Source organism: Chiloscyllium plagiosum, chromosome 3 (assembly GCF_004010195.1).
Source record: "Chiloscyllium plagiosum isolate BGI_BamShark_2017 chromosome 3, ASM401019v2, whole genome shotgun sequence".
Lineage (NCBI taxonomy): Eukaryota > Metazoa > Chordata > Chondrichthyes > Orectolobiformes > Hemiscylliidae > Chiloscyllium > Chiloscyllium plagiosum.
In genome coordinates this window covers 53,753,201-53,776,393 of record NC_057712.1, presented here as the reverse complement: position 1 = coordinate 53,776,393, position 23,193 = coordinate 53,753,201, and the positions used below count along the sequence as shown (strand labels likewise).

Here is a 23,193-nt window from a genome sequence, read left to right as displayed (position 1 = left end):
TTGATTTTGGTAATTTAATTACTTTGGAGACCATCATTAAGGATGAAATTGCAGAGTACTTGAAAGTGCATGGCAAAATAGGGCTGAGTCAGCACGGCTTCAGTCAACATCTGATGAATCTGTTGGAATCATTGGAGGAGGTAATAAATTAAATAAAGGAATGTCAGTGAATGTGATCTATTTGGATTTCCAGAAAGCCTTAGACAAGGTGCCACATAGGAAGCTGCTTAAAAAAAAACAAACAGCCCATGGTGTTAGGGACAAGGCATAGATAAGGACTGGCTGATTGGCAGAAGGCAGAGTGTACAGATAAAGGGGTCTTTTTCAGGCTAGTAGCAGCTAACTAGTGGAATTCCACAGGAGTCAATGTTGGGACAACTACTCGCACTACATATTCATGATCTGGATGAAGGGACTGATGGCATTGTTACTAAGTTTGTAGATGACAAAGATAGGAGGAGGGACAGGCTGCAGAGGGCCTGGAGAAGCTAGGAGTGTAGGTGAGGAAGTGATAAAAGGCATAACTTGGCTAAAATAAATTTTATTTCGATTGTTTAAGGCAAAAGAAAAAATAAGTGGGAAAGAAAGTCAAAGGGGCAGACAGGTTTGTCAAATGCAAGTGAGTTTGTTTCTCCAATCTGATCATAGAAACTTCAAGAATTTCTCTCATGAGCTCATCGTGGGAGAGGTCAGGTGCAAGCGGACTTCATGGCAGAACAGAGGGTCAAGCACTTCAGAGAGCTGAGCTCACAAGGGGGTGGAGGGTGTCTAGTTGGACAGTGAGATGAGCTCACTGTGGGAGAGCCAGAGCCAGGTGGATCAGGCAATAGCTCTGGCAAGTGCAAAGATCACATCAGCAGGATCAGATATAAGTCTATTGGCAGATGCTGGCAGACCGAGTTCGTCCAGCAATTTCAGTTCTTGTTTGAATCATACTTTGAGAATAGGTTGGGATAGTTTCGGCCACAAGACCTCTAATCATTCCCTTTACCATATAAAATTCTACGGCGATTGACTACCAGCTTGATTTCCAGCATTCATAGTTTTTTTGGTATTTTTGTTACACCTATTAGCAGTGTAGGTGCTGACCTCATTTCTAGGTGCATATTAAGAATATCAGTGCCATCAGGCAAGACTGTCTTCCTGTACTATCATGGTCGCAAAATATACTCAACTTTATGATGCAATCTGCATTGTGGAATTAGAGTTACAGTGCTCTCCTCTCATCTGGGTCATGATGGTACAATAAAATCACAAAGACAAATAAATCAACGTTGATATCTAATTGATCACTCAACTATTTGTGGTGACTGAGATTACTCTCTTCCATCAGGCAGAAGATATAATTCACGTACAGATTCATGAACACCGTTTCCACTGTTATCAGACTTTTGAATGGACTTCTTAAATGTTAATGCTGATCTCTCTCTGCATCTTCTTGGCAGGCGTAACATTGTATCCTGATGCACTTGTATAGTATGATCTGCCTATAAAGCATGTAAGACAACAGTTTTCACTATATCTCAGTATACATGGCAGTAATAAATAATCAAAAATCAAATCAAAATAAAAATTTATAAATGCAAGGACAAGAATCCACAGTTGTGCGTTTTCTTTATGTATACCACCCTGACTAAATTGGCATCAGTTCAGGTAGCACAAGGAAAGGTGTGGTACATAGTCCACAAGTTAACTACTAAGAGAGATATTTGTATTGAAAAAAAAAATAACCAGGAGATTATTAACAGTTCCAGGCAGTGCGTTAAGGCTGATTGTCTACCCCTTTCCACAATTACATTCAAGACCAGGTGTCGCTGGAGAAGGAGCATGCAGTGTCCACCAACATTCTTGATGACTTTAGGGAGAGGGGAGAACCATAAACAGTGGATTACTTTACTTCCCCCCTCCAATTTTATTTTGATTAAATCCCTACCCTCCCCTTCCCCTCCCTTTTGTTTTCATGTAAGCATTGCTTATTTCAGGCTTTGCCTGTTACTGGTTCACTGACTGCCTGGGTTCTTTTTTTCCTGGTGGTGGAAATATTTAATAAAATTATGCTTTATTTTGTTTTTACTGACTCCTACACTTACACATGCACACAACATGGGTGCTGTGGAGGAAAAATAAGCACTACTGCTGTACAACAGTAGCGTACGCGCATTAAAGAAAAAAAATTAACCAATGTATAACTAGGCGATTATAAACAGGTCCAGGCAGGACGTGGACGGGGTTGTTATGTCTGACTGTTTGCCCTGTAGTTATGTTCAAGTCCAGGTGCCCCTGGAGAACGACCACACTGTGTCCATTAACACACAATGTCTTTTGGGAGAGGTGGGCTGGAGTGCTTTATTTCCCCTTCCAACTCTATTTTGATTTGATCCAATCCCTCCCCTTCACTTTTGTCTTTCACATAGGCATTGCCCACATGGGGCTCTGATTGTCACTGGTTCCTTGACTACTTGGGTGCTTTCCCTGGTGGTGGAATGTTTACAAAGTTATTTACCTTGGTGTTTTCACTGTGCCTTGCGCCTACACACATACACCCCACTTGGATTTAAAAAGAACTATAACCAGGAAATTAGAGAATTGATTCTAAGCTGGCTAGCCAGAGCCAGTGCACTGTTAGGAGAGTGCTCTTGAGCTGCTACATTGACTTTTAAAAAAGATTTTGGGCTGGATTAGGCCACAACCACCACTGAGACTCCAATAACAGTTCCTGCCTGGGACATCCAGTTCCATGGCAAGTGCTGCAGCCTGGACCATCCTAGGAAAAAGACTTTCATCGTATGTCTCTATCAAATGCGCTCTTAGCCTTCTTTCCAATAAGAATAGACCCAAGTCTCTCAGCCTTTCCATATAAGACCAGACAACATCCTGGTAAATCTCCTCTACACCTTTTCCAATGCTTCCACATCCTTCCCAAAACATGGCGACCACAATATTCCACACTAGCATTTTTTAAAGCTGCAGCATGACATTGCGGCTCTGGAACTCAATCCCTCTACGAATGAAACCTAACATACCGTATGCCTTCTTAACAGCACTATCAACCTGGGTGGCAACTTTCAGGGAAGTATGTACATGGACTCCAAGATCCCTCTGCACATCCACACTACAAGAATCTTTCCATTGACCCAGTACTCTGCCTTCTTGTTATTCTTCCCAAAGTGCATCACCTCACATTTAGCTGCATTGAACTCCATTTGCCACCTCTCAGCCCAATTCTGCAGTTTATCCAAAGCCCTCTGCAACCTATAACGTTCTTCCAAATTGTCCACTACTCCACAGACTTTAGTGTCGTCTGAAAATTTACTAATCAATACACCTATGCCTACGTCCATGTCATTTATAAAAATGACAAACAGCAGTGGTCCCAAAACAGATCCTTGTGGCACACCACTAGTAACCGTACTCCAGGCTGAATATTTTCCATCAACCACCACTCGTTGCCTTCTTTCAGAAAGCCGGTTTCTAATTCAAACTGCTGAATCACCCTCAATTCCATTCCTCTGCATTTTCTCCAACAGATAACCATGTGGAACCTTATCAAAGGCTTTACTGTTGTCCATGTATACCACTTCAACTGCCCTGCTCTCATCGCCTCCTCAAAAAACTCAAATGATATTTGAGAGACACGACCTGCCCTTGACGAAACCATGTTGACTGTCTGAAATCAAATTGTTGCTTGCTAGATGATTATAAATGTTATCTTTTATAATCCTTTCCAAACCCTTTCCTACAACAGAAGGCAGGCTCACTGGTCTAGAATTACCTGGGTGATGTCTACTGCCCTTCTTGAACAAGGTCACAGCATTTGCAATCCTCCAGTCCTCTGGTACTAAACCTGTAGACAATGACGACTCAATTATCAAAGCCAAATGCTCTGTTATTTCCTCCCTAGCTTCCCAGAGAATCCTCTGAAATCCCATCCAGCCCAGAGGACTTGTCTACTTTCACTCCTCCTAGAATTGATAACACGTCTTCGTAACTAATTTTAATCCTTTCTAGTCAAATATCTCGTACCTCATTTCTTTTCCTCTACAACGTTCTCCTTTTCCGGAGTGAAAACCGATGAGAAACGTTCATTTAGCACTTCTCCAATCTCCACAGGGTCCACACTCAACTTCCCACTTCTGTCTTTGACTGGCCCTATTCCTACTGTAGTCATCCTTTTATTCCTCACATACCTATAGAAAGCTTTAGGGTTCTCCTTTATTCTATTTGCTAAAGACTGCTCATGTCCTCTCTTTGCTCTTAACTCTCTCTTCAAATCCTTCCTAGCAGATCTGTAGCTCTCCATCGCTTCATCTGAACCATCTTGCCTCATCAATGCATAAGTCTCCTTCTTCTGCTTAACAAGAGATGCAATTTCTGTAGTAAACCATGGTTTCCTTACCTTATCACTTCCTCCCTGCCCAACAGGGACACACCTATCAGGTGTTGAGGTGCTTGTTCTGGTTTGGCATCAGGGAGGAGTTTGGAAGACTTGAGGTCTTTCAACCCGGTGCATGTCTGACAGAATCTCCATCTCGACTTCATCAGCTTAATCTTCATGAGACCTGGAGTCAGAGCATCCAGAATCGACCGCCTGTACATTTCACAGGCATATGCCTCCTGTTTTCCGGTGGTCTCCATGCAGCAGGTGCCGTGTACGGACCATCACCTGGTGTGGGCAGGACTCCTTCTGTTCAGCGCCCAGCTGGAGTCCACATACTGGCACTTTAACAACCTGCTGCTGGAGGATGAGCGGTTCCAGGACTCGTTTCGTTGGTTCTGGGCTGGCTAGAGAAGGGAGCCAAGAGACCTCCCCTGCCTGAGGCTATGGTGGGGGTGGGGGTGAAGGCTCGTGTCCACATCTTCTATGAGTAGATTTTGGGGAGGGGGAGGGGGTCAAAGAGGCAGAAATCCAGGATCGAGAAGTTGGAAAAGGTGGTTTTCGATCTGGAGTCACGTCTCAGTCAGCTCAATGTGGACCCGGCCCTGCAAGGGGTGTACAAAGTGAAGAATATCACGCTCGGAGACTTGCAACTTGTCAGGTACCGGGGCGCGTACATGAGGTCACGGATTCGGCTCCTCCTGGACCTGAACCGTGGCACTCCTTTCTTCTACTTGTGCTGCTGCTGGCTGACAACAGGTCCCTCATCTTGGATTGGAGGGCGTCAGAGCCCAGATTCACGCTTTTTACACAGCTCAGTTCTCTCCGGATCCGTCCGGCGAGGATGCTTGCAGAGTTCTGTGGGAGGACCTGCCACAGTTCAGCCCAGAGGACACCAGAAGGTTTGACGCTCCTTCACCTTAGTGCTGACCAGTGCCCTCACTTGTCTCTAGTGGTGCAAGTCCCCGGGGCTGGACGGGCCGAGTGTAAAGTTCTTCAGGGTATTATGGGACATCTTGGGGGGTGCCACCAGGACAGAACTCCACTGGCCCTCACCTACCACCCCACCAACCTCCATATACATCGTATCAACCGCCGTCATTTCCACCACCTCCAAACGGACCCCATCACCAGGGATATATTTCCTTCACCTCCCCTATCAGCATTCCGAAAAGACCACTCCCTCCATGACTCCCTCATCAGGTCCACACCCCCCACCAACCCAACCTCCACTCCCACCATCTTCCCCTGCAACCGCAAGAAATGCAGAACTTGCGCCCACACCTCCTCCCTTACTTCCCTCCAAGGCTCCAAGGGATCCTTTCATATCCGCCACAAATTCACCTGCACCTCCACACACATCATCTATTGCATCCGCTGCACCCGATGTGGCCTCCTCTATATTGGGGATACAGGCCGCCTACTTGTGGAACGTTTCAGAGAACACCTCTGGGACACCCGGACTAACCCTAACCCTCGACCTCAGCACCACCTTCCTAAACCTTCATCCTGACCTCTCCGCCTCCGCCCCCACCCTGGCCTATCACCCTCACCTTAACCTCCTTCCACCTATCGCATTTCCAACACTCCTCCCCCAAGTCTCTCCTCCCTACCTTTTATCTTAGCCTGCTTGGCACACTCTCCTCATTCCTGAAGAAGGGCTCATGCCCGAAATGTCGATTCTCCTGCTCCTTGGATGCTGCCTGACCTGCTGCGCTTTTCCAGCAACATATTTTCAGCTCTGATCTCCAGCATCTGCAGTCCTCACTTCCTCTTAGAAGGATATAGGCCAAGTACAGGGAAATGGAGTTAGTGGGGATGGCCAAGGGGAATTTTTCCATGCTGCAGAACTCTACAACAGGGTTGATCGTGAGTATCTGAATTAAAACCCCTACACAGGGTGGAAACAGGCCCCTTGGCCCAACAAGTCCACATCAACGCTCCGGAGAGTATCTGCCCAAACCCATCTACGCCTGACTCATGCACCTAACCTATACATCCCTGAACACTACGGGCAATTTAGCATGGCCAATGCACCTAACCTGCATATTTTTGGACTGTGGGAGGAAACCGGAGCACCTGGAAGAAACTCATGCAGACATGGGAAGAATGCAAAAACTTCACAGACTGGAATTGGGCTGGAATTGAACCTGGGTCTCTGATGCTGTGAGGCAGCAGTGCTAACCATTTTAGCAAACTGAAAGTTAACAAAAAGTGAAAGAAACTGGATTAGGAGAGAAATATGAAAACCAATGTCAACAGTATATACGGTATATAAAAAGAAAGACTAATTCAAGGAAGAACAGGATCCTTGGAGGATGCAGCAGTTTAAAAAAAAACAAAATTAAAAAAAAAAATGAACATAGAAGATCTAATCTTGGTTAACCGACGGAATCCAAACTGTCTGGCCACATCCACTGTAGTGTGCACAATTAAATAAAGAGTGACTTGCTGATGGGATACCAGCCTTGGTGTAGATATTTCAAAGGTATGTTTCAGTACAGTAAATGGATTTAGCAAATCTATTCCTTTTCCTATTTTTGCTCCTACTTCTCTCATAATTTATGAAACTTTCTCCTTTAAGTCATGCCCATTTGCTTTCAAGTCTCCTTTGTTTTCATAAGCACAGAACCCTATGTTGTGCTGTCACTGTGAAGATGTCTATCAAATAATCTTACCTGCATATTGTACCATTTCTTGTTCATGTCTTCTAATCTGTAATTCCACTCATTTGATGTGAATTTCCAATTTTGGAAAGAGTGCAAAATGGGCCCTGGAGTTCATTCAGTTGGTACACAACTTACCTTATTTTCTCTCCCAGACCAGCCACTTATTAAACTGGATAGCATGAATCAACCAATCTGAAAAATGCCCCTTTTGACTTTGCTTTTCTGAAGTGGAGGCTTCCACTCATTTAGATCCAATTTTCTACCTGGTTGATGGCATATTTTGTTAATATTGATCTTTCCATCACTAAGTCTTCTTAGTTGTACACTGCTTGTTGAAGGCAATATAGTAAAAAGAAAATGGGGTACTCCAACTTTAGTGGCACCAAAACTTTAGGAGTGGTTTTGCTGCCAGTTATAGAACAGCCGTTTCGAACAAACTTGAAATGCAGATGCAGCATTATTTGACATAATGACACCCACGTAGAACTGTATTGGTGTCATGGCAGGCTAAGAAGGTGTTTAGTATGACAGAATTAAAATAAGAGAAAGAAGATATGCCTTAAGACTTATAGAAATATTAACCCAAAATATTTGGGGCAGGTTTAGCTTGGATGAATTGGTATTACATGAGACGTTTTTGTAAAACGAAAATTACATTTCCATATTTGAATATGTGAATGTTATGAATATTTCTGTGGTCAAATACTTTGTTATGGAGTGTAACAATTTAACTTTTTCATTCAAATTTCATTTAAATGAGCAATAACCCTAGTGTGAACGCAACAGTTAATACTGAAATGAAATTTACTAAAAAATTCAATCAAGTGCAAGGCTTGCAACTTTTACATCATTGTAAAAGTCTTCAATATTTTCCATTCCCAACTATGCTGGAAATATTTGAACATATTCTACTCAACAAAACTACTTGAAGTAATGCAGATCTGTAATAGTGACTAAAAGTAAAATCTGCATATTCTGCCTCATTCTTTCCTAGATTACCAAATATTTTGAACAATGTGTTAACTCGGAGGTATTCTGGTATAGCAATTAGTTAGAATGAGACTCCATACAATCAAGTAATCCTAGAAATTTGCAATTTCACCGAAGCTTTGGGTACCTTTAATTTTTGGTTGACTGCCAATAGATAACATTTGAAAATTCTAAACTTTTAAGAACTGTTTATGTTCATTTGTTCCAAGAGCTGCAGTGTCAGCACCTGACATTTCAATTTTATAAAAGACTGAATTAAATTGTATATTTTACCTTGACTTGTTGAAATGAGTTCAGTAAGCTCCAGTGTTGCTTTTGGAACATTTTACAGCCAATTTTGCCAGAAAGACTTTTATTAGGGTATGCAACAGTAATAGATTACATCACAATGGAATAAAATCTCATTTGTTGCACACAATTTATAAGTTATTATAAATGTTAAGCTGAGACCAACACCTGTTGTTCATTTGAAGACGGCTGCATCTATAAACATCTTGATGCAAAAATGAAAGTAAGGTTGGCCATAAAGAGAGAGAATCACATTTCCAGGTTAATAAGCTGTACGTCACAACTATTAGGTGAGGACACGAAATGTTGACAGGCCAACGAGGGGAGGGGCCATTCTAGACTTGGTGCTCGGAAACAAACCGGGGCAGGTATCAAATTTTGTGGTGGGACAGCATTTTGGTGATAGTGACCACAACTGCCTCACATTCTCCATAGCTATGGAGAAGGAGAGGATTAGGCAAAATGGGAGGATATTTAATTAGGGAAGAGGAAACTATGATGCGATTAGACATGAGTTAAGACGAGGAGCAATTGATCCATGGTAAAGGCACTATAGATAGACTGTTTAAGGAACAGTTGTTGTGAGTGATGAATAAATATGTCCCTCTGAGACAGGCAAGAAGGGGTAAGATAAAGGAACCTTGGATGATGAGAGTGGTGGAGCTTCTCATCAAAAGGAAGAAGGTAGCTTACATAAGGTGGAGGAAGGGTCAAGCTCAGCTCTAGAGGATTACAGGCAGGCGAGGAAGGAGCTCAAAAATGGTCTGAGGAGAGGCAGGAGGGGCAAGAAAAAGGCTTGGCAGAACGGACTAGGGAGAACACAAGCGCATTTTACACTTATGTGAGGAATAAGAGAATGGTCAAAGAAAGAGTAGGGCCGATTAGGGATAGCATAGGGAACTTGTGTGTGGAGTCTGGGGAGGTAGGGGAAGGAGAAAGTGAGGTCTGCAGACGCTGGAGATCAAAGCTGAAACTTTATTGCTGGAACAGCCAGGTCAGGCAGCATCTAGGGAACAGAAGATTCGACGTTTCGGGCACATGCCCTTCTTCAGGCCTTCTTCAGGAGGTAGGGGAAGCCCTAAATGAGTTTTTTGCTTCTGTCTTTATGAAAGAAACGAACTTTGTAGTGAACGAAACCTTTGAAGAGCATGTGTGCATGCTGGAATGGATAGAGATAGAGAAAGCTGACGTGCTGAGAATTTTTGTCAAACATTAAGATTGACAAGTTGCCAGGCCCGGACCAGATTTGTCCTCGGCTGCTTTGGGAAACGAGAAATGCAATTGCTTCGCCACTTGCAAAGATCTTTGCATCCTCACTCTCCACTGGAATCGTACCCAAGGACTGGACAGAGGCAAATGTAATTCCTCTCTTCAAGAAAGGAAATAGGGAATTCCCCGGCAATTACAGACCAGTAAGTCTCACGTCTGTCGTCTGCAAGGTGTTAGAAAGGATTCTGAGGGATAGGATTTATGACCATCTGGAAGAACATGGCTTGATTAAATGCAGTAAACACGGCTTTGAGAGGGGCAGGTCATGCCTCACAAACCTTAAATCAAGTTCTTTGAGGATGTGACTAGAAAAGTTGATGAGGGTTGAGCGGTGGATGTGGTGTATATGGACTTCAGCAAGGCATTTGATAAGGTTACCCATGGTAGGCTCATTCAGAAGGTCAGGAGGAATGGGATACAGGGGAACTTAGCTGTCTGGATACAGAATTGGCTGCCCAACAGAAGACAGCGAGTGGTAGTAGAAGGAAAATATTCTGCCTGGAAGTCAGTGGTGAGTGGTGTTGCACAGGGCTCTGTCCTTGGGCCTCTACTGTTTGTAATTTTTATTAATGACTTGGATGAGGGGATTGAAGGATGGTCAGCACGTTTGCAGACAACACAAAGGTTGGAGGCGTCATTGACAGCATAGAGGGCTGTTGTAGGTTGCAGCGAGACATTGACAGGATGCAGAGATGGGTTGAAAGGTGGCAGATGGAGTTCAACCTGGATAAATGCGAGGTGATGTATTTTGGAAGGTCGAATTTGAAAGCCGAGTACAGGATTAAGGATAGGATTCTTGGCAGTGTGGAGGAACAGAGGGATCTTGGTGTATAGGTACATAGATCCCTTAAAATGGCCACCCAAGTGGACAGGGTTGTTAAGAAAGCATATGGTGTTTTGGCTTTCATTAACAGGGGAATTGAGTTTAAGAGTCGTGAGATCTTGTTGCAGCTCTATAGACCGCACTTGGAATACTGCTTATGTCCTCGAGATATGGACTCCTCCACCTCAGAAAAAGGACCTTGTCTATTTACCCTATTCATGCCCCTCAAAATTTTATAAACCTCTATTAAAAAAAAATCAAAAGGCAAATCTCAATAAAAAAACGTTTAATAAAAAAACCCACTCTACTCACTAGTGTAGAATTACAAGAAAAGTTACTGAAAGGGAAGAATCACCCAGATACACATAAGCATTGTAGAACCAACATGAAATAGTTTACTGAGAATGCTTAAGCTAGGCTTATTTCCAGTAGAACAATGTGGTCTACCAACTATGTTGAAATGGCCGACAGCTCTCTGACCACAGGACCATGCATCCAGACCGTTGGATAGCTGATCGATGAGATTAGACAGAACAATAGGACAGGAATCGCTGACAAAGTTGATAGCCGATTAAACTATCAAACTAAAACGAAAGCACATGATGTGACCGAGTGACCACACTAGGAAAGGGGGCCTGACAATTGCTGGGCAAGTTGTTTATTTGTGTATAAAAAGCTGTAATTTGTGCTCATGTATTCCTGCAGGTCTACTTGGAACTCCTCTCCCTGTAAATACAGGGTAACTGTTGTGGTTCTGTTCGCCGAGCTGGAGGTTTTTGTTGCAAACGTTTCGTCCCCTGGCTAGGCGACATCATCAGTGCTTGGGAGCCTCCTGTGAAGCGCTTCTTTGATGTTTCCTCCGGTGTTTATAGTGGTCTGTCCCTGCCGCTTCCGGTTGTCAGTTTCAGCTGTCCGCTGTAGTGGCCGGTATATTGGGTCCAGGTCAATGTGTTTGTTGAACAAACTCCATCAACAAACACATCGACCTGGACCCAATATACCAACCACTACAGCGGATAGCTGAAACTGACAACCGGAAGCGGCAGGGACAGACCACTATAAACACCGGAGGAAACATCAAAGAAGCGCTTCGCAGGAGGCTCCCAAGCACTGATGATGTCGCCTAGCCAGGGGACGAAACGTTTGCAACAAAAACTTCCAGCTCGACGAACAGAACCACAACAACGAGCACCCGAGCTACAAATCTTCGCACAAACTTTGAACAGGGTAACTGCTCGTAATAAACTGCTTGGTTTGTTTGAACGAACTCCTCCAACTCAAAAGTTGTTACTGCCTCTGTGAAGGTTGCTCTTGCAGTTACACTTAGCTGCTCCCCTGCTGTGTGTTCCTCCACACACCAGGCTTCTCCAAGGTCAGCTTTGAAGTTTGTTTATTTTTCTTAAAACAATGTCAAGAAAAGACTGAAACCAAACAGCAGACAAAGTTAGATGTGCAGGTTCAGACTAGGGGGTATAGATTTAAAAGATAAGGCGCAGAAGATTTAGAGGAGGTTGGAGGAAAGTCATCACCACCCAGAGGGTGGCAGGAATCTGACACTCACTGCTAGCAAAGGTGGTAGAGGCAGAAGCCCTCAACATTTAAGTAATAATTTGATGGTCACTTGAGATGCCAAGACATAGAGGACAATGAGCCAAGAGCTTGAAAAAAAAACAGGATTAGAATAGTTAAGCGATTGATTTTTCACTAGCGCGGATGCAATGGGTTAAAGGCCTGTTTTTGTCCTGTAGATCTCTATGACATTCGCTCGATCTATACAATCTAGACAAATCTTCCATGATTTTAAAGATGATCATAAAGGTAACATCTTTTAAATTTATTGTTCCAAGAAAAACAAACCTCGGGTTGTCAACCCTTTTCTGATATGTAAATTTATGCATTCTAGTCTCATCTTTGCGTTCTCTATATGGTGACCAGAATTGCATGCAGCACTAAATATTGTGTCCAAACAATTAAAAAAAACATCTAAAATGCATGCACAAAATATTGCATTACTGATGAGTGGAAGATAAAATTAAATAAGGTTGGGGAGAGTATTATGCATTGGAAATGTGTGGTAAACGTACACTATCAATTAAGTTTAAATAGCTAAATGTTAAGTTGAAAGAGATCTAGACAACACGTTACCAGCGAATCAATTCAGAGCAACAAAATCAACAGAACAAACCTGTTGCTGACCAATGAATGATACTGCCAATGCCTTTTGTTTTGCCTTCATTAGAATGAACACATGAAGGTAATTTTTCAAACAAACAATCGCAAGAATTTATATGGTCGGTTCTGATATAACAATATAGTTCTAGTCTCACGTTGTAAGAAAATCGTGCAATGGCCGCCCCATTTAAAGTATTTGGGCTGGAATCAAATTATAGCCAATACATGTAAGGAAAGTTCATGTTCTACAAATAACTATCTAAATTCTTCAATCGTGTTAAAGCCAATTTGTGCTGAAGAAAATTATTATAGCAGAACTGACTACACTACAAAAGGAAAGGGTGTAGGCTAGTTGGCAAGTGACTGAATCATTGCCTTGGCCAAAACAATAGTGAACTACCTACGCCCCAAGTTTTATACTATGACATTGCATATGCTAATAAACATTTAAAACAGACATATGGTTAAGAAAGTCTATAACTTAAATAAATTCTGACCACTTTAAAATACACATTCGTGGACCTATTAAGAACAAAATAATGTGAAAATCATAATACTATACATCAGAAAGTATAAAGATTCTTATGTTAGGCTTTGTCAATAATTGAACCTACTTTAAGATGTCAACATTAGCCTGTTGTACCTACTATATGTGTAAGCGTTACTTTGATTGGCTTTTGGCATTACATACATTTCATTAAGGCAAATGAAATGTCCATCAGTTTAAATCTTTCCCTCCACAGTCTGTTGAAAAGTTTTATCTCCTGCTCCCCTATGCTCCCTCCCCCTGCTCCACAAGTCATACTTATGATGGCCAGTGATGTGCCTTGGTGAATTCATCTTTCATATGCTATCCTTAGTGTAATTTCATTTATGCAGTAAGCATCAGGAAACCATCATTGCTATGTGCATAAGCAATTGCCCAATAAACTCCTGTTCTGGCAATATCTTGTACACAGTAGTCAGATACAAAGCTTTACCTACTACATACGTGAAGTAGGCACAATCAGAGAATGAACTGAAGCGAGTGTTATCATTAAGGTATTTAAACATTTTTCACAGACTGAATAATGAAAAACAAAGTCCACATCCAAATTTGCTGATGATGCAAAGTAAGGAGGCATTGTGGACAACATAAATGATAGCATAAAATAATAAAAGGATATTGACAGACCAAGTGAAAAGGCAAAACTGTGGTAGATGGTGTTCAATGTAAGAAGGGTGAGGTTATCCCTTTTGAACTGAGAAAGGATAGATAGGGTACTTACTAGATGGTAAATGAAGTTAAAAACAGTGGATGTTCAAAGATACTTGCAGGTTTAGATGAATAGATCTTTAAAATGTCATAAGCAAGTGAAAAACAAAGAAATTTCAAGAAAGCCATGGGATGGCACGGTGGCTCAGTGGTTAGCACTGCTGCCTCACAGGTTCGATTCCCACCTCAGGTGACTGTCTGTGTGGAGTTTGCACATTCTCCCCTGTCTGCATGGGTTTCCTCCACATGCTCCAGTTTCCTCTCACAATCCAAAGATGTGTAGGTCAGATGAATTGGCCATGCTAAATTGCCCATAATGTCAGGTGCATTAGTCAGGGGTAAACATTGGATAGGGGAATGGATCAGAGTGGGTTATTCTTTGGAGGGTCAGTGTGGACTTGTTGGGTTGAAAGGCCGGTTTCCACACTGTAGGGAATCTAATCTTAAAAAAAGCCAATGGAATGTTGGCTTTTATATTGTGAGCACTAGAGTGCAAAGATGCAGAAATTATGCTGTGGCTATACAAAACCCAGTTAGACCCCACTAGGAGTACTATGATCAGAGCTGGGTACCACACCTTAGAAAGGATATATTGATACTGTAGGGAATAAAACAGACATCAGGGGTTATGAGGAGAGATTATACAAATTTTCTGCAGAATTTCAAAAAGGTTAAGTTATGACCAAATTCAAGATTTAACAGATTTAAAAAAAAGATAAACTATTTCTTCTAGTTAGGGATGCAGAAAAAAGGCTCAAATGGAGGTAAATGGGCTACTCATGTTCCTATATTGGCAAGAAATGATATTTGGCTTAATAATTTGGTACCAAGATGTCTCTGCACTCAAAGAACCAGGAACACCAAAGGTATTCATGCTTGTTTCTTTATGCGTTGCTCAAGTATAAAACATTAAACTAAACTTTCAGCATGATGTCAGAAGTAAAGTTCGCATTAATTTTGCATATATTGCAAAATAATAATGCATTTTATTACTCAATCATCCAGTGATAAGGCTGCACTGTAAAGTGGTTAACTCAGAACTGCTTGGTATGTTACTTAGTTTAAGGTCAATTAAGGATTGGTAACAGATACCAGCCCTGCCAGCAAAGCTTGCATCCATGAAGAAATAAAGTTGGTGGAAGTTTGGATTTTGAACAGCAGATAGTACTATTTAAAATAACCTGGAAAATTCAATGGCATTACTCGGTCAGGGAGTCCAGAACTAGAGGGCATAGGTTTAGGGTGAGACGGGAAAGATAAGAAAAAGAGACCTAAGGGGGCAACTTTTTCCACACAGAGGGTGGTACGGGTATGGAATGAGCTGCCAGAGGAAATGGTGGAGGCTGGTACAATTGCAACATTTAAGGCATTTGGATGTGTATATGAATAGGAAGGGTTTGGAGGGATTTGGGCCGGATGCTGGCAGGTGTGACTAGATTGGGTTAGGATATCTGGTGGGCATGGACGGGTCGGACCAAAGGGTCTGTTTCCATGCTGTACATCGGATTCTATGACTTCAGATACCTTGAAGCAGATGTACTGTTCTGTAGTGGGCATCTGAAAAATTATGAATACTGGGACAAAGCTAAATATTAAGTTTTAACTAACATAAAAATAAGATTTTACACATTAACTCTCAAACATTACACAAACAAAATGAAACTTAATACCTCAGTTAATTGTCTTGTTTGAAGTCTGGACTTTCACCAACTTCATTTTTTCATGGGATGCAAGCTTCGCTGGTAAGACTAGCGCTTGTTGCCAATTCCTAAGTGAACTCAAACAGAGACTTACCAGTTGTTTGTGAGTTAACCACTTTTCTGTGCAGCTGGAGCCACATGTGGGCCAGACCAGGTAAGGATTCCTTCCCAGAAGGACGTTTGTGGATCAGATAGTAATGGTAACCACGAAACTAACTTTCAATTCCAGACTTTCAAAATTTGACTTCAAATTCATCATGGTGGGCTTTGAACCCATGTCCTCACAACATTAGTCAGGGCTTCTGGAGTACTTGTCTAATTACATTCCCACCACACCGCTGGACCAGACCAGACCCCCCTCAAAATGTTTTAAGAACATAGCCTAGACGCTTTCTTATTTTTAAAAGGTAGATGTGAAGTGAGTGTTCCATATGTGAGGCAACTGGTCAAACTACTCAACATTAAACAAAACAAGTTATTTAAACACTATAGTAGGAATAACAAATGGATAATAGATAAAGTTCCAATACAATCACATCCCATTAAGACATCCCTTGGCAAAAAGGCAAATTCAGACAGATTGTCACATGCAGTTCTCAAATCCAGGTAGAAAATTCACCAAGAGAAAATTCAAAGTGTAGCATCCAAGAAATATTCAGTGAAATCTCAAACTTTGAGGCCCCAAATAGCTTCTGCAGTTACTGAAAAAAATCAAAACCCAGAAATCTGGATCTGAGAGAGTTGGCCACATCCATTTTCTAACTTAAAAAAAACCTAAAGGCCTCACAAGTTGTTTATTTAAGTCATCTTCAGCAGCCAGTTTGCTGCCTCTGCCTTAAACCCTCTCTTAAAACAAAAAGGTCAAAATAACCTTCTACAATGACAGCAATGTTACACTACCATCTCCCAAATGGTTGAAATGAAAAAAAGGTAAAATATATGCATAAATGCATAAATCAAAACATGGGACATCCTATGTTTTATGGGTAAATGCAGTTACATATACCACCAGCTGTGGTCACAAACAGTGCAAAAGCAAATGACTGGGAAAATCTCAACAATAATCCCGGTTTTATGCAGACTTCACTACCCTCACCTTGATCAGCAACAGAAGTGCACCCTCGAGTTGAGTGCTATTATGTGGAAATCAGACAGTATTCAAATTTCTATTTATTGCATATTATGTAAGGTAATAGTCCTGAAATAGTTAATGTCAAAATTAGGTTGAACAAAACTCAATGTGATAATGTCATAATCTTTGACTGAAGAATCACAATCTTGATTGAGATTGCAATGGGGTCAGAAGTAACATCTAGATCCCTACAGATTCACATAATGAAGTCAATGTCTCATGTACATATTGTTATCATGCAATAAACTAACTCTTGCTATTTACGGCAAGTCTTCTTGTTAAGACTCACAAGTGGTCTATACTCTCACTAATAATTAGGCAGACCCTTAACTGAGCATAGAGAGGAGGCGTGGTGTGGATGTCTCTTGAGGCACAGTGGCAATATCCCTGCCTCTGGGCCAGGAGGCTGGGTTCAACTCCTACCTGCCCCACTTTCAAAACATGTCAGAACAGCTTGAAAACAAAAGGCTACGGGGTACTGGTGGCAGCACTGTACTACAACCATCCAGTTATGATAATAGCCAAATATGACATTAAAAACTACAGTGAACATAGAACAGTTAAGTTCCTTTTTTCCCCCCCTTAAGGATTAATATAAAACTGTGGAAGTGGTAAATGGAAGGGAAATGTACAATTTCCTTTTATTTGTCTAAAGGGTTAAATTGGTTTCACAAACTTACTTTGTCCCTCTTTAACATCAGATTCAGTTAAGCATCGTTCCTTAATCGAAATGATCTATGGCAGCAACCTCAAAAGTTATCCCACTGAGTGTCTTCTTTCATGAGAAAACATTTTGGCTGCTACTTGATACTTGCTGGTTGTAGTAATTTACTGAGGAGGGAACATTAACTTCATTTCTGTCTATTGTATTTTTCTGTGTCATAACACATTCTGCTTTGGAGAAGATTTGTAGCTCAAGTTGTGGATCAGGTTATAAGTTTGCTCACTGAGCTGGTAAATTTGTTCTCAGACGTTTCATTACCATGCTAGGTAACATCACCAGTGACCCTCTGAAGAAGTGCTGGTGTTCTGTCCCGCTTGCTGTTTATGTACTTTGGTCTGTTGTGGTGGGTGATATCACTTCTGCTTCTTCTGAGAAGGTTGGTAAATGGCGTCCAAACTGATTTGTTAATGGAGTTACGGTTTGAATGCCAGGCCTCTAGGAATTCCTGTGCGTGTCTTTGTTTAGCCTGTCCCAGGATGGATGTATTGTCCCAGTCGAAATGGTGTCCCTCTTTGTTTGTATGTATAGATTCTGGTGATAGTTGGTCATGCCTTTTGGTGGCTCGTTGGTGCTCATGTCCCCTGGTGACTAGTTTCCAGCCCGTCTGTAATATTTGTTGCAGACCTTGTAGGGTACTTTGTATGTAACATTCATTCTGCTGGTTGTTGCTATGGGGTCTTTTACATTCATCAGGAGCTCTGTCAGTGTGGTGGTAGGTTTATGGGCTACCAGGATGCCTAGGGGTCAGGAGTAGTCTAGTTGTCATCTCAGAGATGTCTTTAACATATGGCAGGATAGCTCGAGTCTCTGGTCATGTTGTGTCTTCTTGTTTAGGTATCGGGAGACTGCGCTTAAATCGGGTACCCGTTGTTCCTGAATACATTGTACCCGGTGTTTTATCTCAGCTTCTTGTAGTTCCTGGGCACTGAAGTGCTTTGTGGCTCATTTAAGTAATGTTCTGATGCAGCTCCATTTGTGGGTGTTGGTATGATTGCTCTGTAGTTGAGTATCTGGTCAGTGTGTGTGGCTTTCTTGGAGATGCTGTTCTTCAGCTCTCCATTAGGTTTTCGTTCTACTGTGACATCTAGAAAGGGGAGTATGTTGTTGTTCTCTTCCTCTCTCATGAGCTTTATCCCAGGAAGGACGTTGCTTATGTTTTGGTGGGTTTCTTCTAATATATTGCATTTTGTGATGACAAAGGGCTTCCTACTATCCAGCCCAAGCTTTGGGTCCTTAATGTGGATAACACCTTTCTCATCACAAAATGCAACAAATTAGAAGAAACCCACTAACACAAACAACATCCTTATTGGTGTAAAAGGACGACGACGACGACAACAAACTCTCCTTCCTAGATGTCACATTAGAACGAAAAACCAAACCGAGAGCTGCAGACCAGCATCTACAGAAAAGCCACACACTGACCACATACTCAACTACATTTGCGATCATCTCAACACCCACAAATGGAACTGCATCAGAACATTATTTAGATGAGCCACAACACACTTCAGCACCTAGGAACTATGAGAAGCCAAGGAAAAACACCTATACAACATATTCAGGAAAGGGTACCCAATAAGCGCAGTCCGCTGATTCCTACACAACAGGCCTAAACAAGAAGACAACACGACCAGAGACTCGAGCTACCCTGCCATACATTAAAGATATCTTTGAGATGACCAGACTACAAACCTACCACTACCCTGAAACAGCTCCTGATGAATTTAAGTGACCCCATACCAACAACCAGCAGAATGAATGTCATATACAAATACCTTGCATGGACTGCAACAAACATTATATTGGACAGAAAAAAGGTTGCAAGCTAGCCACCAGGGAACATGAGCACCAAGTAGCCACCAAAAGACATGACCATTTATCATTAGTATCCATACACACAAACAAAGAGGGACACCAGTTCAACTGGTACAATACACCCATCCTGGGACAGGCTAAACAAAGACATGCACAGGAACTCAGAGGCCTGGCATTCAAACTGTAACTCCATTAACAAACACATCAATTTGGACCCTATTTACCAACTTCTAAGAACCGTAAGTGATATCACCCACCACAACAGACATAGAACATAGAACATAGAAGAATACAGCGCAGTACAGGCCCTTGGGCCCTCGATGTTGCGCCGATCCAAGCCCACCTAAACTATGAGCCCCGTTACTTACCCCTGGTAAGTCATCCCCCCCACGACACACAAATAGAAAGCGGGACTGAACACCAGTGCTTCATCGTATGCTGACTGATGATGTTACCTAACATGGTGACAAAACATCGGAGAACAAATTTACCGGCTCAACGAGCAAACTTACAACCCAACATTCTGCTCTAACAGTGTACAAAAGAAAAAGACATTTTAAAAACAGCATTACGTCCTCTGTGATTCAATTTTGTAACTCTTCACAATATAATTTTACTTGTGTAACAGCCATTCAAACAGAAGGTTTCACAGGATTCAATTCATCCAATCAGTGAAGTAAATATCATTGAATGCTTCAGATGAACACAATCAAACGTACATGCTGACAAGGTTACGCAAGTGATCATCTTCCAGTAAAATTATATATTACGTTTTGGAAGAAATGAAAGTTATCTAAATGAAGTATAAAATGGGCACTTTGACGCTCCTACTTAGCAAACAAATGAACATCTAATTAGTGAAGGTGTCTGACATATAACTATGGTTCATCATTCATTCCAATAAAGGAAAACTTCATTCAAAAAGTGCAGTTATGTTATTGCTAAAGTGAACTAGAATTAAAAATGACAAATTCTTCTGATCTCCAAGTGATTTTAAAAGTTTTTACTTGTTAAAATGGGATCACAATTCCATGGACGCTGGCAGCTGTTTCTCAGCCCAGGAATTTTTGTTGACTTCACCTTTTCATTTACCAACAACCCAAATTGTTGCCATAGGTGAAACCAACACAGCATAGACCAGGCAATGAACTCAAGACTCTCTCTGTATGTGACTCTATTATGAAATAAGCCTTTCAAACTCACTTCTTCGCTCACAAAAAGAAAGGAATGCAAAAGTTCAAAGCTTTCTCTACACAATGACCTAAAATGTATTCTATCATTTTCTGTGTTTGAATGAACATTGGTAAACAAAGTCAGTTGTACTGCAATTCTTTGATGGAAAACACCCACAATAGAAGTCTAGACCACTAGATTCTATGACACAGTAAGATTTTGTTGCTATTTCAGATCCCTACATCTCAAAGTTCAGGACTTTTATAAATTTTGAAAAATTTTTGCAAGTCACATTAATCAAAAATCCACCATTGCTGAATTTATACAGCACCTCTAACATAATAAAACAGGGAAGACAAATGAACAAAATTTGACTCAAAACCGCACAATTACGTAGAGAGCGAGCGAGCGTGAGAGACCTAAACTGACAAAGCTTGGAGCCCTCCTTTGGTTGACTGGCTGGTGAATAAAGATAAGTAGCGTCAAGGCAATTGAATGTGAAAACAAAGATGATACTAATAAAATTGGACCAGGAGCCTATTCAGTTCAGAAAACAAAGGAATCATGAGGGAACTGGTGCAGACTAACAGTAGCAAATGTCATACAGTTTGAGAAAGGAATAGGCATGATGGGTCAACAATTTAACTAAGATTACAACTGACTTAATGTTATCTGCCACAACACAAGTATCAAAACTATTAAGAAAATTAAAACCAGTTCATGCTCAACTTTATAGCACTGCTGCTTTTGCCATAGACAGTAGCAAATACTCTGCTCTTGACAAGTCACAGAATAGTTATGAAAAAGCCAACTTTGGATTGCCATTCCTTTTTTACTAAACGATGCCGCATGATAATAAGCAGTCCTCATAAGCCGTAAAAATATTTATTTATTAGCTACTTTGACAATTGTCACACATACCAAAGATTTTCCAGCTTTTCATAAAGGCAGAACAGCAGCTCTTTTGTACAGACTAAGCTGCCACAAACTACAATGTAATAATTACCACATTGAAGGATGAAGGATAAAGGATAAAGGATAAAAATTTGACAGAACACTGGGGTAACTGCCCTCCACTTCTGAGATAGCACCTTAGAATCTTTTACATCCAACTGTGGGGGCAATTGAAGCCTCATTTTAAACATCACATTTGAAAGATGTGACTTGCAAATCTTGCTCAGTATTAGATTTTTATATGGAAGTGCTGGAAAATAGTACAAACTCAAACTTATCCAACTCAGAGGATACTACCCAGTGAACTGATAGCGACGAGAAACTTAATTAAACTTAGATTCACTTTCCATTTTCTCTACTACTCCGACTGCAGGTATCAGCACAAGCAACAGCACCAACATCACTAATAAGGTTCAGACCGAAAATGTGCAAACCAAATGCAAACTCACAGCGCCAGAGACCCAGGTTCAATTCCCACCTCAGGCGACTGACTGTGTGGAGTTTGCACATTCTCCCCATGTCTGCGTGGGTTTCCTCCGGGTGCTCCGGTTTCCTCCCACAGTCCAAAGATGTGCAGGTCAGGTGAATTGGCCATGCTAAATTGTCCGTAGTGTTAGGTAAGGGGTAAATGTAGGGGTATGGGTGGGTTGTGCTTCGGCGGGTCGGTGTGCACTTGTTGGGCCAAAGGGCCTGTTTCCACACTGTAAAGTAATCTAATCTAATCTAACCGCGTTAGCTCTTCCTTCTCCTTGTGTTCTGGAAATAAACAGCGAAGAAGGCTTGTAGCTGTGTCTATCTACTCACCCTCTGACGACCCCTTCTCCCACCTCCAACACACCCCGTCCACCTGGACACCCCGTGCTGGCCTCCTACCTGCCCTCGACCTCTTCATAGCAAACTGCCGCCGCGATATTAACCGCTACCTGAACTCCCACACTCCCCCCACCCACTCCAACCTCTCACCCTCGGAACGCGCAGCCCTCCACTCCCTCCGTTCCAACCCCAACCTCACCATCAAACCAGCTGACAAGGGAGGCGCAGTAGTAGTTTGGCGCACTGACCTTTACACCGCTGAGGCCAAACGCCAGCTCGCAGATACCTCCTCCTACTGCCCCCTTGACCATGACCCCACCCCCCACCACCAAACCATCATCTCCCAGACCGTCCATAACCTCATCACCTCAGGGGACCTCCCATCCACCGCCTCCAACCTCATAGTCCCACAACCCCGAACCGCCCGTTTCTACCTCCTGCCCAAAATCCACAAACCTGACTGCCCCGGACGACCCATCGTCTCAGCCTGCTCCTGCCCAAACGAACTCATCTCGGCATACCTCGACACGGTCCTGTCCCCATTAGTCCAAGAACCCCCCACCTACGTTCGTGACACCACCCACGCCCTCCACCTCCTCCAGGATTTCCGCTTCCCCGGTCCCCAACGCCTCATCTTCACCATGGACATCCAGTCCCTGTACACCTCCATCCCCCATCACGAAGGACTCAAAGCACTCCGCTTCTGCCTTTCCCGCCGTACCACCCAGTACCCTTCCACCGACACCCTCCTTCGACTGACCGAACTGGTCCTCACCCTGAACAACTTTCCTTTCCAATCCTCCCACTTTCTCCAAACAAAAGGAGTAGCCATGGGCACCCGCATAGGCCGCAGCTATGCCTGCCTCTTTGTAGGGTATGTGGAACAATCCATCTTCCGCAAATACACTGGCCCCACCCCCCATCTCTTCCTTCGCTACATTGATGACTGTATCGGCGCTACCTCGTGCTCCCACGAGGAGGTTGAACAGCTCATCCACTACACTAACACCTTCCACCCAGACCTCAAATTCACCTGGA

At 42.4% G+C, this 23,193-nt stretch overlaps 1 protein-coding gene across 4 annotated transcripts in view; it reads right to left on the bottom strand.

The window, feature by feature from the left end:
* LOC122543442 (UI-like) overlaps positions 1-23,193 on the bottom strand; it is a 167,913-nt gene that overhangs the window by 132,365 nt on the left and 12,355 nt on the right. Inside the window, exon 1 of one of the 4 annotated variants that reach the window (XM_043682156.1) lies at positions 1,299-1,450. The exons of 2 other annotated variants lie outside the window; for them this stretch is intronic. The gene's annotated coding sequence lies outside the window, so the exon portion shown is untranslated. Of the gene's footprint in view, positions 1-1,298; positions 1,451-23,193 lie in introns of those variants that run through there. One more of the 4 variants, XM_043682165.1, reaches the window with a different exon arrangement.